The sequence below is a fragment of the Notolepis coatsorum genome, assembly GCF_963971535.1.
Source record: "Notolepis coatsorum genome assembly, chromosome: 12".
NCBI lineage: Eukaryota > Metazoa > Chordata > Actinopteri > Aulopiformes > Paralepididae > Notolepis > Notolepis coatsorum.
In genome coordinates this window covers 120255029-120268300 of record NC_140176.1, presented here as the reverse complement: position 1 = coordinate 120268300, position 13272 = coordinate 120255029, and positions in this window count along the sequence as shown.

Genomic DNA, 13272 nt, shown 5'->3' with positions numbered 1-13272 from the left:
CCTTTCTGGTTTTAGGTGTGATGCGTGGAATGGAAAACAATAAGGCAACAGGATAGAATTGTTGGGAGCAGACATAATTGTTATGAGTCTATTTTTGGGTATAATTAATTGAAAAACCAAGTAGTCTGTTGATTCTGAAGTTTGATTAAGAATCAAAGGGGGGAATGAAGGAAACGGGTGCTTTTGGGTGTTTTTCAATGTATGTGATGTATAGATTGGGGGAGGTGAGAGCATCTAAAGGGTCGAAATGTGCAGGCTGACTGTGGTGGAAGCAGGAGATGGTGGTTCAGAGCGAGCAGGGTGATTGTGAGCACCATACTGAGCAGGGCCGAATGTTGACATTCCTTGTAAGAACAAGCTGATCGCGAGTGTGGGCACAGAGGCAGAGCGCGATGGAGGTTTTGATAGTAATGAAACGTTTTGAAATGTGTGAAAGGTTATTAGCAGTTGTCATGACAGCACGTCGCATGACAACCAGAAGAGGGGCGGGCTATCATAGCTATGACGAAGATCCTATAAAGCTGACGGTGGTTCCGGGTAGGGCCAGACTAAGATCTGACTGAGACTAAGAGGGAAGAAACCAGAAGAGACTATCTCCTCTAATCACGGAGGGGGGGGGGGGGGGGGGGAGAATGCCACATCATCATTAGCTTCGGCTAACGTGAGGATGGTTCAGGCTAACGACCAGGCCTGACCACTATTGGACTGAATAGCAGGAGGACGATAGACTGAACACACCGAAAGATCATTAGAATAGACTTTTCAAGGACAATACAATCGGATAACATCTGGGCTGAGGCTTCTATTTATATCAATAAACAACGCTTTTCCTTGTAAGGTATTACGCTGTGTCAAAGTGTCGAATTCTTACAAAGGTGGAGAATTATTATGGTTTGCGGATCGCACTAACGGGGAGAGATAAGGATTGTTTATCAGCCAGTATATGAGACGTCAGGACCATTAAAATTACACAACGCAGAGGAATTGGATGGAGAGAGGATAACACAAGAAGACGTGATACTGGCCAGATTGATCAGAATCTAACAGTTGGTTGCCGATGACAGCCGGATTTGCAAGAGATAAGAACAACGGAAAAAGACTTCAATGCGGTGACAAGTGAACAACAGCCATCATGGACTCGAGCCAAGCCGGCAAGCGAGGCCAGCCAACCATGGGAGAGAGTCGAATTGAGCGGTCAGGAGGCGAACCAGCGCTGTAGGAGAAACAGCGCTCCGGAGAAAGATGTGAGTTTACTGTGCACACACGGTTGTTTCGATCTTTTAAGCCAAATAAAAACGAACAGATAGTGCATCCGTAAATAAGTAGCGACAGAGAGGCCAGCTGTAATAATATGAGCAGAGAGCCATGGTGAAAATCGAGGGTGTTATCTACAGAGAATGAAAAACAAACGGGCAGGCTGCACGGTTTTGGTTTAAGGAGGGTAAATGCGAGATGAGGAAAGGGGGGGGGGACGCTTGAACCAGATCGAAAAAAATTTATGGCGGGACTGTCGTCATGATAGGTGGAAAGTCGAAAGGGTATTGTACCAGTGTGTATTATATCCGATCAGGCAAGAGTATTAGTCTGAGAAAGCGTCCCCTGATATGGATAGGAAAGAGAGAAAAACAGCTGTGTTTTTAGGCCTTGGAAGGAAGGGCAGCGGCCGTTTGTTTTTAGAGAGTAGCCATTATGAGCGAGACAAGATGGCCGCAAAGAGCCACGAGGAGATAACAACAGATAAGAACCAGGAAGTGACACGTCAACTAAAACACCATAGAGGAGGAGTAGGTCGCCACCTAGTGGCGGAGGGGGGGTAGTGCTGGGGAGTTTTCATTATCCATAGGGGAATATTTAGATATAGGTCTGTACTACCATCTAGTGGCGGAGTGGGGGAGTGATTCATCTGGGAATCTAATTAATCTACTGGGAGAGGGTGGATCTATTATAATAATAATATTGATATACAGGTTAATTAAATAGAGTTTAATTATACAATGGATTAAATAAGAATTGCACAGAGAGAGGAGGTGCAGTTAATTGAATGGGTTAATTATGGAATAAAGAGGGAGTTTGAATTCCAGTGGGCCTTTCTCACACCTAATAAATAGGCAGAGTCTTCAGACGACACGTCACCAGAAGAACTGGCACACGCTGGGGGTCAACCTGGGATGAAGATGAGAGCGCGGAGTGGGTATCGGTTAGCTGCTGGTGTCACGACGGAAGACGACAAACAGGGAACCGCCCTGTAGGACAGATTATGGGTGTGGAGAAGGTGGTAGACTAATAGCAAAACAAGGGAAGTCGAATGTACAGACGACTGCTGGTGTTGTGTTTCTGCTTTCAGCGGGGGGAGACACCGACCACGGTGGAGACAACCAGGAGACAGACTGGAGGAGGAGGAAGCAGCAGGGGCTAGGCACCGCAGCCTGGTACACAGATCATCCATGACGAGAGAGAGGAGACGGCGGCGGTGGGAGAGCAGATGTGGAGAGGACAGCCAGAGCACTGAGGCCGTAGCAGACCAGAGGAGACATGTTTGCCTAGGGGACCGCGCCCTGGAATGGGGACCAGCTCAGGAAAGGAGCTGTCACTGAAAGGGGCCCTTGCCCTAGAAGACGGGACCGGCCCAAGATGGGGGGTGTACTGTAAGAGGGAAGGGAGCGCTCTGATTTGACGTGGGGTGTACCTAAGTAGGGGGGGGGGGGGGCGAAGGGTTTAGGTGTGTTGTCTGAAAAGTTGCTAAATCTGTGTCTTTCTCTGTCTCTCTCTCTCTCCTCCCTGACCGTTGTTTAGCCTTTCTGGTTTTAGGTGTTATGCGTGGAATGGAAAACAATAAGGCAACAGGATAGAATTGTTGGGAGCAGACATAATTGTTATGAGTCTATTTTTGGGTATAATTAATTGAAAAACCAAGTAGTCTGTTGATTCTGAAGTTTGATTAAGAATCAAAGGGGGGAATGAAGGAAACGGGTGCTTTTGGGTGTTTTTCGATGTATGTGATGTATAGATTGGGGGGAGGTGAGAGCATCTAAAGGGTCGAAATGTGCAGGCTGACTGTGGTGGAAGCAGGAGATGGTGGTTCAGAGCGAGCAGGGTGATTGTGAGCACCACACTGAGCAGGGCCGAATGTTGACATTCCTTGTAAGAACAAGCTGATCGCGAGTGTGGGCACAGAGGCAGAGCGCGATGGAGGTTTTGATAGTAATGAAACGTTTTGAAATGTGTGAAAGTTTATTAGCAGTTGTCATGACAGCACGTCGCATGACAACCAGAAGAGGGGCGGGCTATCATAGCTATGACGAAGATCCTATAAAGCTGACGGTGGTTCCGGGTAGGGCCAGACTAAGATCTGACTGAGACTAAGAGGGAAGAAACCAGAAGAGACTATCTCCTCTAATCACGGAGGGGGGGGGGGGGGGAAGAATGCCACATCATCATTAGCTTCGGCTAACGTGAGGATGGTTCAGGCTAACGACCAGGCCTGACCACTATTGGACTGAATAGCAGGAGGACGATAGACTGAACACACCGAAAGATCATTAGAATAGACTTTTCAAGGACAATACAATCGGATAACATCTGGGCTGAGGCTTCTGTTTATATCAATAAACAACGCTTTTCCTTGTAAGGTATTACGCTGTGTCAAAGTGTCGAATTCTTACGAAGGTGGAGAATTATTATGGTTTGCGGATCGCACTAACGGGGAGAGATAAGGATTGTTTATCAGCCAGTATATGAGACATCAGGACCATTAAAATTACACAACGCAGAGGAATTGGATGGAGAGAGGATAACACAAGAAGACGTGATACTGGCCAGATTGATCAGAATCTAACAAGACCCAGAAGTAAATAAAGACTAGTATGTTGTTGAGTTGTGTCTCCCTCTGCTCCAGATCCACCCAGAGACCTACTGATTATTAAAAAAGAAGATCAGGCCGCGCTAGAGCCACCCAAGGAGACTTCCTTTGAGATGAAGGAGGAGCCCACAGACCACCAGGAGATCAGTATGTTGTTTCTTTCTCTTATCTTGATTTAAGATAAGATATTCCTTTATTGATCCCCTTGGGGAAATTCAGGCATCATAGCAGCATGGGGGAAGGGGGGGGGGGGTACAGGTAGTAAAAACAACACGAGCAGTGTAAACAAATAGGTCAATATAATTTACTATCTAACTAACTGAAATATATATTCACAGTATTCACAGTGTCACATAAGGTGCAGTATGCATAAGGTAGTGTTATAATCTACTATCTAACTAACTGAAATATACGTTATTCACAGTATCACAGTATCCACATAAGGTGCAGTATGCCTAAGGTAGTGTTATTGTCCTCCTTGGGTTCCTATTAGTTCTAGGTCAATGTCTGGCAGCTGTCGCTGGCCACTGTTGTGGAGCCTGGAGGCCGCTCGTCGCTGCCCACTGTTGTGGAGCCTGATGGTCGCTGGTATGAAGGACTGTCCGAGGCGGTTAGTTGAGTGTCGGGGGGGGGTATGAGTCTGTGGCTGAACGTGCTTCTCATCGTGACTAGCTCATCGTAGAGGGGGTGGTAGGGGTTCTCGAGGATGGCAGCCAGCTTCCTCCTCATCCCCCTCTCTGCCATCACCTCTAGTCTAGGTAGCTCGACTCCCACCACGGAGCTAGCCTTCCTCACCAGCTTGTTGAGCTTGTTGGTGTCCCTTGAGTTGATGTAGCCTCCCCAGCATCCACAGCATAGAAGAGGATGCTGGCCACTACAGACTGGTAAAATGACTGCAGCAGTCTATTGCACACGTTGAAGGCCCTGAGTCTCTTCAGGAAGAACAGCCTGCTCTGTCCCTTCCTGTAGAGGGCCTCTGTGTTATCCGACCAGTCCAGTTTATTGTTCAGGTGTACCCCAAGGAACTTATATGAGTCCACCACCTCCACCTCCTCCCCTCGGATGGTGATGGGAATCGGGGGGGGCCTCTTCATGCCCCTCCGGAAGTCCACCACCAGCTCCTTGGTCTTACTGGTGTTGAGTTGGATGTGGTTGCTGTCGCTCCACCTCACAAAGCTCTCCACCAGGGCTCTGTACTCCTCCTCATCATCGTCTGTGATGTAGCTTACGATGGAGGAGTCGTCTGAGAACGTCTGCAGGTGGTACCCGCTTGAGTTGCGGCAGAAGTCTGAGGTATAGAGGGTGAAGAGGAAGGGTGACAGCTAGGGATGGGTACCGAATTCGGTACTTTTGAGGTACCGAACCGAAACACGTCGGTACTACCGAGTATCGAATCAAGTGAGAAACCAAAAAAAATATATAAAAAAAAAAAAAAATTTCATGTCAACGTTCACACGCACAATATATGCTTACCTAGGATTTGACTTGATTCAACAACAAAGCAGTCGGAGCAATGACAAGCCGAAAACTGTCGAAATTGGATGTTTGGATTTTTTTTTTACGACTGAGGTAGGTAAATTAAATTTCTTGAGACTAAAGTACCGAAAAAAGGTACCGTTGGGTACCGGTATCGATTCACAGGTACCGGTACCGGTATCGGTTCAAATGTGAAAGGTACCCATCCCTAGTGACAGCACAGTTCCTTGGGGGGCGCCGGTGTTGCTCACCAGTACGTCAGACTGACTGTCCTTTAGTCTGACGTACTGCAGTCTCTCAGTGAGGTAGTCCTTGATCCAGGCCACCAAACCGTGCTCCAGCTGCATCGCAGAGAGCTTCTCCGCTAGCAGTGACTGCTGGATGGTGTTGAAGGCGCTGGAGAAATCAAAGAACATAATCCTCACCGAGCTGCGCGGCTTCTCCAGGTGCATGTACGCTCTGGAGCATGTAGATGATGGCGTCCTCCACCCTGATGTTTGCCTGGTATGCAAACTGCAGGGGGTCGAGGGAGTCACACACCAGGGGCTTGAGGTGTTGCAGGACCAGTCTCTCAAACGTCTTCATGACGTGTGACGTCAGATCGACTGGCCTGTAGTCGTTGAGGGTGCTGGGTCGTCCCTTCTTGGGCACCGGGATGATGCACAAGGTCTTCCAGAGCTGGGGCACCCTCTCCAGCCTCAGGGAGAGGTTGAAGAGATCTTGGAGCGGTGCTGCCAGCTGCTCCGCACATGCTTTGAGCACCCTGGGATTGGTGTTGTCCGGTCCTCTGGCCTTATTCACACTAATCTTGGAGAGCTGTCTACTGACCTGGCTGTTAGTGATGGTCAGGGTTGGTGTCTCCGTGGGTAGTGTGTTGTTGGTGTTTGTGGGTGGTGGGCAGTCTGCTGCTGCTGCTGCTGCTGCTGTTGGGGGTGGGGTGCCGGTGTTGATGGGTGGGGGGGGTGCTTGGTAGGTGTGAACTGGTGCTGGTGTCGATGGGTGGGGGGAGGGGTGTGGGGAGGCCACTCTGGTCGAAACGGTTGAAGAACGTGTTGAACTCGTTTGCACGCTCTTGGGGGCCCTCAACAGCTGTGCCCTGCTGTTTGAACCCAGTAATCTCCGGACACCCGCCCACACCTCCCTGGTGTTGTTGGCCTGTAGTCTGCCCTCCAGCTTGTCCTTGAAGCTGTCCTTAGCTCTTTTTTGAGCTCCCTTTGGACAGCCCTGGCCTGCTCAGTGTCCCCTGCCATGAAGGCCCTCTTTTTCCTGTTTAGCAGGTGTTTAATGTCCTTGCTAATCCAGGGTTTATTGTTTGGAAAGCAGCGTACCTTCTTTGTGGGTACGATGCTCTCCTCACAGAACCTGATGTAGTCTGTGATGCAGTGGGATAGTCCATCAATGTCATCTCCATGGACCCTCTCAAACATGTCCCAGTCTGTCGACCTGAAACACTCCCGTAGCTCCTCCTCGACGTTGTCAGACCACTGTGGGACAGACATGGTGGTCGGTGGCTGTCTCTTAATGAGAGGCCTGTATGTAGATACAAGCCTCACTAGGTTGTGGTCTGACTGGCCAAGGAGGGGCAGGGAAGTCGCACTGAAAGCCTCCTTCACGTTAGCATACAGGAGGTCCAGTGTTTTGTCTCCCCTGGTCTTGCAGGTCACATACTGGGTAAAGTTTGTCAGGGTCTTGTTCAGTCTGACATGGTTGAAGTCCCCATTGATAAAAATAAATGCATCCGGGTGTTTTGTCTGGAGCCCCGCGACTGTGGAGTCTATGATGTCACTCGCCTGCGCCGCCACCGCGCTCGGTGGGATGTAAACAGTCAGAGCCAGAACATGTGTTATTTCTCTCTGTAAATAGTATGGCCGCAGACTCAGTGCCAATAGTTCAATGTCGGGGTAACAGATGCGTTCCTTAATGGTGATGTGCCCAGGGTGGCACCATTTGGAGTTAACAAAGACAACAAGCCCTCCGCCTCTCCGCTTGCCGCTCTGTTTACCCCGGTCGGCACGCACCGCCGTGAAGCCCTCTTGTTCAATTGGACTGTCCGGGATGTTATCGTTCAGCCAGGATTCTGTAAAGCACAGTAGGCTTGCCTCCTTGTACTCACGCTGGTTGTTAATCAGGGCTGAGAGCTTGTCCGTCTTGTTGGCCAGCGATCGCACGTTCCGTATAGCGACACAGGGCAGGTAAGGCTTGAATCTCCTGCTATCCTTTCTCCTGTCCCTCACGATCGTGCCACCTCGTTTCCCCCGTCTGCGTATCCTGGTGGTCGGCTGGTAGATTCCTCGGTGGCACTGCAACTCTGTCTCTAAAGCAGAGGAGAGCCTCCCGAGAGTACACGCCAGTGTTGTTGTTGTCCATTGTTCAGCTGTGCTCGACCGAACTTGCCTAACTCGGCTAACTTCACAGAAGTTAACAATTGCCTTAAATTGGTGTGAAGCAACGCACAGTCACTTGGACACCTATTAATCTAAGTAGAATCACAAAAAAGAAACAAGTAAAAAGTAGTAAAAACGGGATAAGAAGTAGAGGGGAGGGGGAGCTGCTATGAAAGGCTGCCACTCACCTCGGCGCCTACTACTAGGCTTCATCGGTGGAAAGGTAGGGGTAACAACGGCCGGAGGGCATGGGTGGCCGGGCTGAGCCAGTTCCACCGGCCCGTTTGGGACCACATGAGCAGGCTTAAGACGATCGACTGAGATCTGCTCCTTATTCCCCCCCATGTTCCCCATTCAGCACCACATATCTGTGTGAAGCTGGCTTTTTATCCATGACAGCTCTGAAAACAAAATATAGGGCCAAGTTGAGCCTTGAGGATGACATGCGTGTTGCCTTGTCAAAGATCTCCCCACGTATTGACCGTATTATTAGCCAGCAGCAGCAGGAGCAGCAGACCTCGCATTGAGCTAGAAATGTCCACTGAGTGAACGAGTGCTTATCTTCTGTATTTATTTATATTTTTTGAGAAATGGTAACTTGGTGATCCTTTTCTGTATTTAAAAAGAAATACATGATTTTCTGTTTTTGAGAAATGGTCACACTTATCCAAATATGCAATTTTTATGGAAAACAGTGCAGCTGTAACAGATAGCACTTTAGTGATAATTTTCTGTAATTTTATTTAAAAAAATATGCTATTTGATTTACAACTACAAGCAGTGTAATGTCAACAGTACTAAGCCATTTAGACCTAAAACGCCATTTAGACCTTATTTTGAAAGCAATCACTTTTGTCATCATTGTAGCAAAAAAGACAGGCCCTGGAATATTTTATCGGACACAGGGGTGCCTTGGCAGCAGAAAGGTTGAGAACCCCTGCGTTAGAGTACTAGTTACTGCCAAAAAAAAACGAACCATACTGTCATGCACTTGTCCTAATAAACTAACCTACACTGTAGCACTCAACACTTTGATGAACATTGTTTCTCAGCTGATAAAGTTGTGCCCTTCCTGATGGCTTGTCGTACAGAACTTGTAAGTCGCTTTGGATAAAAGCGTCAGCTAAATGACTAAATGTAAATGTAAATGTGTTACTGTAACAGTAGTACTGTAACTTAGTCCCAACACTGTTTATATGTGACAAATAAAACAACACTTGAAACTAATCTAGTATGCCTTTTGGATAAATAGCTCTGAAACCATTTGTAAGCAGATGTGGGAACTATCTTATAAATGGCCTTTTTCAGTGTTTAGCATTGTTTCCTGGCTATGTGGACTTATATTAATAGGATCTATGTCTCTAATTCTCATATTGGCGCATTCTTCCAATTCTCCTCTCACAATATTCACCCTCACTGAACTGAGTCATCTGAAAATGTGCATATCTGTGATGTCAGAGATTTCTCAGCTGCATAATAATGTGGCAGTTGGTGTGGCAGTTGGCACCAGGCCACACAGTGGTTGGAGCCCAGCCTCAAAATGGCTTAAGATCTTGAGGTAGAAAAATGCTGTTTTTGAGTACTTGATTAGAAATACAAAACAATGATTTTTTTTTTGAAAAGAAAACCTTACAGAGGTGTTCCATAGACTCATAGGAATTGTGTAAAAGTGCCCAAATAGTGAAGAAATGGTAAAATAGTTCCCCTTTAACCTTTGCAATAGAAGAGAGTGATGAACTGTGTCAAATGCTTTTGACAGATCTACAAAACAGGCAGCACAGTGTTTACTTCAGTCAAGGTCAGATACTATACCATTTACAACTAGAGTAGTGGCTGTTGCTCTAAACTCACATTGTTGTGGGTTTAATATAGAGTGATCTGAGAGAAACAGATCTTTCCCAGACAGGATAGCTTGGATATTGGTCGATAGCTATTCAGATTACTTCTATCTCCACCTTTATGTAATGGAACAACATGAGCTATTTTCCAGATACTAGGAACTATACATGTCAATGAAAATGTTTATATATGTTAGTTCTGTAATTACTGGAGCAGCTAACCTGAGGAGAAAAAAAGAGTCTAGCTTAACCTCTCCAGTTGATTTCCTGGTATCAATGGTCTGTAATACTTCAAAAACAACACAGGGAGAGAAGGGCTGCAAGGTAAACTGTGAGACATGCCTCATAGCGTGCACCAGCTCATGATCACCAAGAGGGGGCTCCATATAATTATTATCAAACAAATCACCGGCTTCAGAAAATGTGCCTATGAAAGGCCAGACAAATCTCTTCCTGCTCAGATATTAGACGATTACATTGAATTCACCACTTCAAAAAATTCTGCCCGTATAAAGGGATCTAAATTTGACTTACTTACTTATGAGAGTAATATGAGCTGGTGATGAAATTCAAATAGTAGTTTGATTTGGCATTCACTACCTCAGATGCACGTTTATTTCTAAATTGCCTAAATAATAACAGATGGGAAGGGTCTCCAGAGTGTCTGTGTGTTCCTTTCTCTAAATAAATCAAATAAATTTAGCCATGTTTTTCAGGTTTGCCCTGGTGGGTTCAGTAACCAGCTGGGGAAGATATAAATTACCACTAACCTCCTTAAAGTAGTTGGAGGCATTACTTAACCAATTCACATTAAAATCACCAAAGACAATCATCTCAACGTCTGAATAATGGGAGAGTAACTCTGCTAGTTTATCAATGGAGCTGATGTCATGTGATTCAGTTAACACTAAAATATCAGAATCAATCTGAGAGACCAGCATTTTCAGATGATCCATATTTTGTTCTTTTACCAGACTCCTTACATTTACATTAATTAGTCCCAGGCCTTTCCTATGTTTAAAAGAGTGTGGACTAATAAGGCTGATTCAGGTGATAACACAGTGGCATGAAGGAGGGGGAGGGGTCCACGAGTAAGGTGTGGGATGTAAACAGTCAATCACATGACTGGACAGCGTGCTGTAAGTTAGCCACTAGCATACGGCTGCTGTTGTGTTTATCTGATAATCTTCAATAATAAAAGGTAGAATTAATCTTTCAGAGGTTTATTCAAAAGTGAACAAAAAACAGGAAAATAACAGTTGCAATGGGAAAATTATACATTGCAATGGGCAGAATATACAGTAGCGTGGAGACGCCAAGACATTCTGCCCAGAACAGAGAAAACAAGCGTTTTATCGTCACTAAGCCAATGAAATGGCTTTTCAGAAAATAGTATCAGACCAAACAAGGACAGGCTTTTTTTTCTTTTTTCTTTTTTAATGGCAGACTTAAAGAGGGTCTAGAATTTCAACAGTTCTTCGTTTTAGAACACAGACTCTCATCTCCTGCCACAACAGGTGGCTGTTGTGAGTCCATATGAATTTGATGACATTCCCTATGTGACCACAAATAGAATTGCCTTGTGTTAGCAAAAATAGCCAAAGTCTCACACTAGCCAGTCTGTTTGGATGGACTCCTTCAGTTCTAAAAAGCGAGGAACATTCCCAAAACAGATTCAAATTGTCAATGAAAGCCATGTTCTGAGTACTGGAGCCAGGTGTGAAGACTGAGGATTCTACTCAACAGGCCAGTGTGGGAATGGGACCAGAGATAAAAACAGACTTCAGATCCATTCTGGAGGAAAGCTGTGAACCTTTTCCTTCTCCTCTGATGTTACTGGAGGAGGAAGCTTTATGACAACTTGGTAATAGATCTGACCAACTGTAGTCGATACAGATCAATCAAATGTAGCTAGTATCACCCTGATAGCGATATTGGGTATATGATCTGTGCATCCCTATATAGGACTATTCATTCAACGTGTTACTTTCCTGGCAAGAGTGTAGTGTTTGTTACTTTCAACGGTAATAAATAATAAAAAACAAATAACATTTAAATTCTTCTTCTTTCTAGACTCTGTTGCCTTACAACTGTTTATCTGTGAAGAGGAGGTTCCCCCTGAGCAGCAGGAGAGGAGCCCCAGTCTGGACCAGGAGGAGCCAGAGCCCCTACAGATGAAAGAGGAACAGGAGGAACTCTGGATCAGTCAGGAGGGAGAGCAGCTTCAAGGTCTGCAGGAGGCTGATATCATGAAGGTCACATTCAATCCTGTCTCTGTGAAGAGTGAACATGATGAAGAGAAACCTCAGTCCTTGTGGTTTAACCAAACCCAGGACCCAGAGTCCCTACAGATTAAAGAGGAACAGGAGGAACTATGTCAAGATCTAGAGGAGTCTGATAGGTGCAAGATGATCTTACACCCTGTGAAATATGAAAACTATAGTGATAATACTCTGTCCTCACAACTCAGCCAAACCCAGGACCCAGAGCTGGTACAGATTAAAGTTGAACTACATCCAGGGCTGGAAGAAGCTGATCGCTCCAAGATCACAGTAGACCAAGTGAAATGTGAAGATGGTGAAAAGAATGATCAGCCTCTTCAAACCCAAAGGGAGAGAAACGGAGAAGCATACTCTTTACCCAGCTTTTCAACTGAACAGATGAAAACAGAACCTGATGCTGAGGACTGTGGAGTATCAGAACCAGCCAGTAACTGCATGAAACCGTCACAGCTGGACCAGGGTAAGAGCTGTTTAGACTGCATGGAAACAAGTATGGAAATGTTGACTTTTAGCTGTAAACATTATGACTTTATAAGTGTTGACTTTAACCTATTAAGCCAGACTCTCTAAATTCGCCTAAAAGTACATACCCAACCCAAGTAAAAGGAACATTGCTCCACTTCTTCCAGGTCCACTTGCATGTTCTTGGTATCTAGGGACTGAATTCCCAGTGTCAGAAATATTGTGTCTGTTACTATTCTTGAGTAAATTGTAATGAACCAAAGGAGAATATAATTTATTATTATTCGTTATTTTCTTTCCATCTTTGAACGTGAATAACACCATGCTAACATTGACCAGACGTGAAATAGTCTACCCATATAACTCTGTATGGTAGCATGTACAATAGTGCTGGATATATCCATTTATATATTTTTATTACATGGCGTTTTCACATTCGCCGAAATGCTTGCTTGTGATTGGTCAACAGCCCCCCGACTGCGGTCATTATTTTTCAATAATGACCGCAGATTTTTCAATAATGACCGCAGAGCGCAGCTGTTCGCAATCAAGCCCACTGACACACACTGTTTCCGTGCAATTCAGTGCTGCCGGCGATGACAGGGGGCGGAGCGACGAGCGGACCAGAACACAGCGGAGCCAGAACAGAGGCTGCTGCCCGCGATAATAATAATCACTTTATTTGGGCTGACAGAGCCACAGAACAACTGCGATTTACAAATGAATTAGGTATATTGTTAGTAAGTTAGCCATGTAATAAGCGGGATAATGTATAGCTTTACTCGGTCATTGTCGCAAAATAATTGACCTTCACTACGTTTAAAACACCTCGCCGCGGCGGCTCGGTATTTTAAACTCCGTGTCGGTCAATTATTTTGCGACAATGACCTCGTAGCTATACATTATCCCTTACATATGATATAATGCTTCCATATACAAGAGCACCCTTAACAATTAAGCACAATTAACAG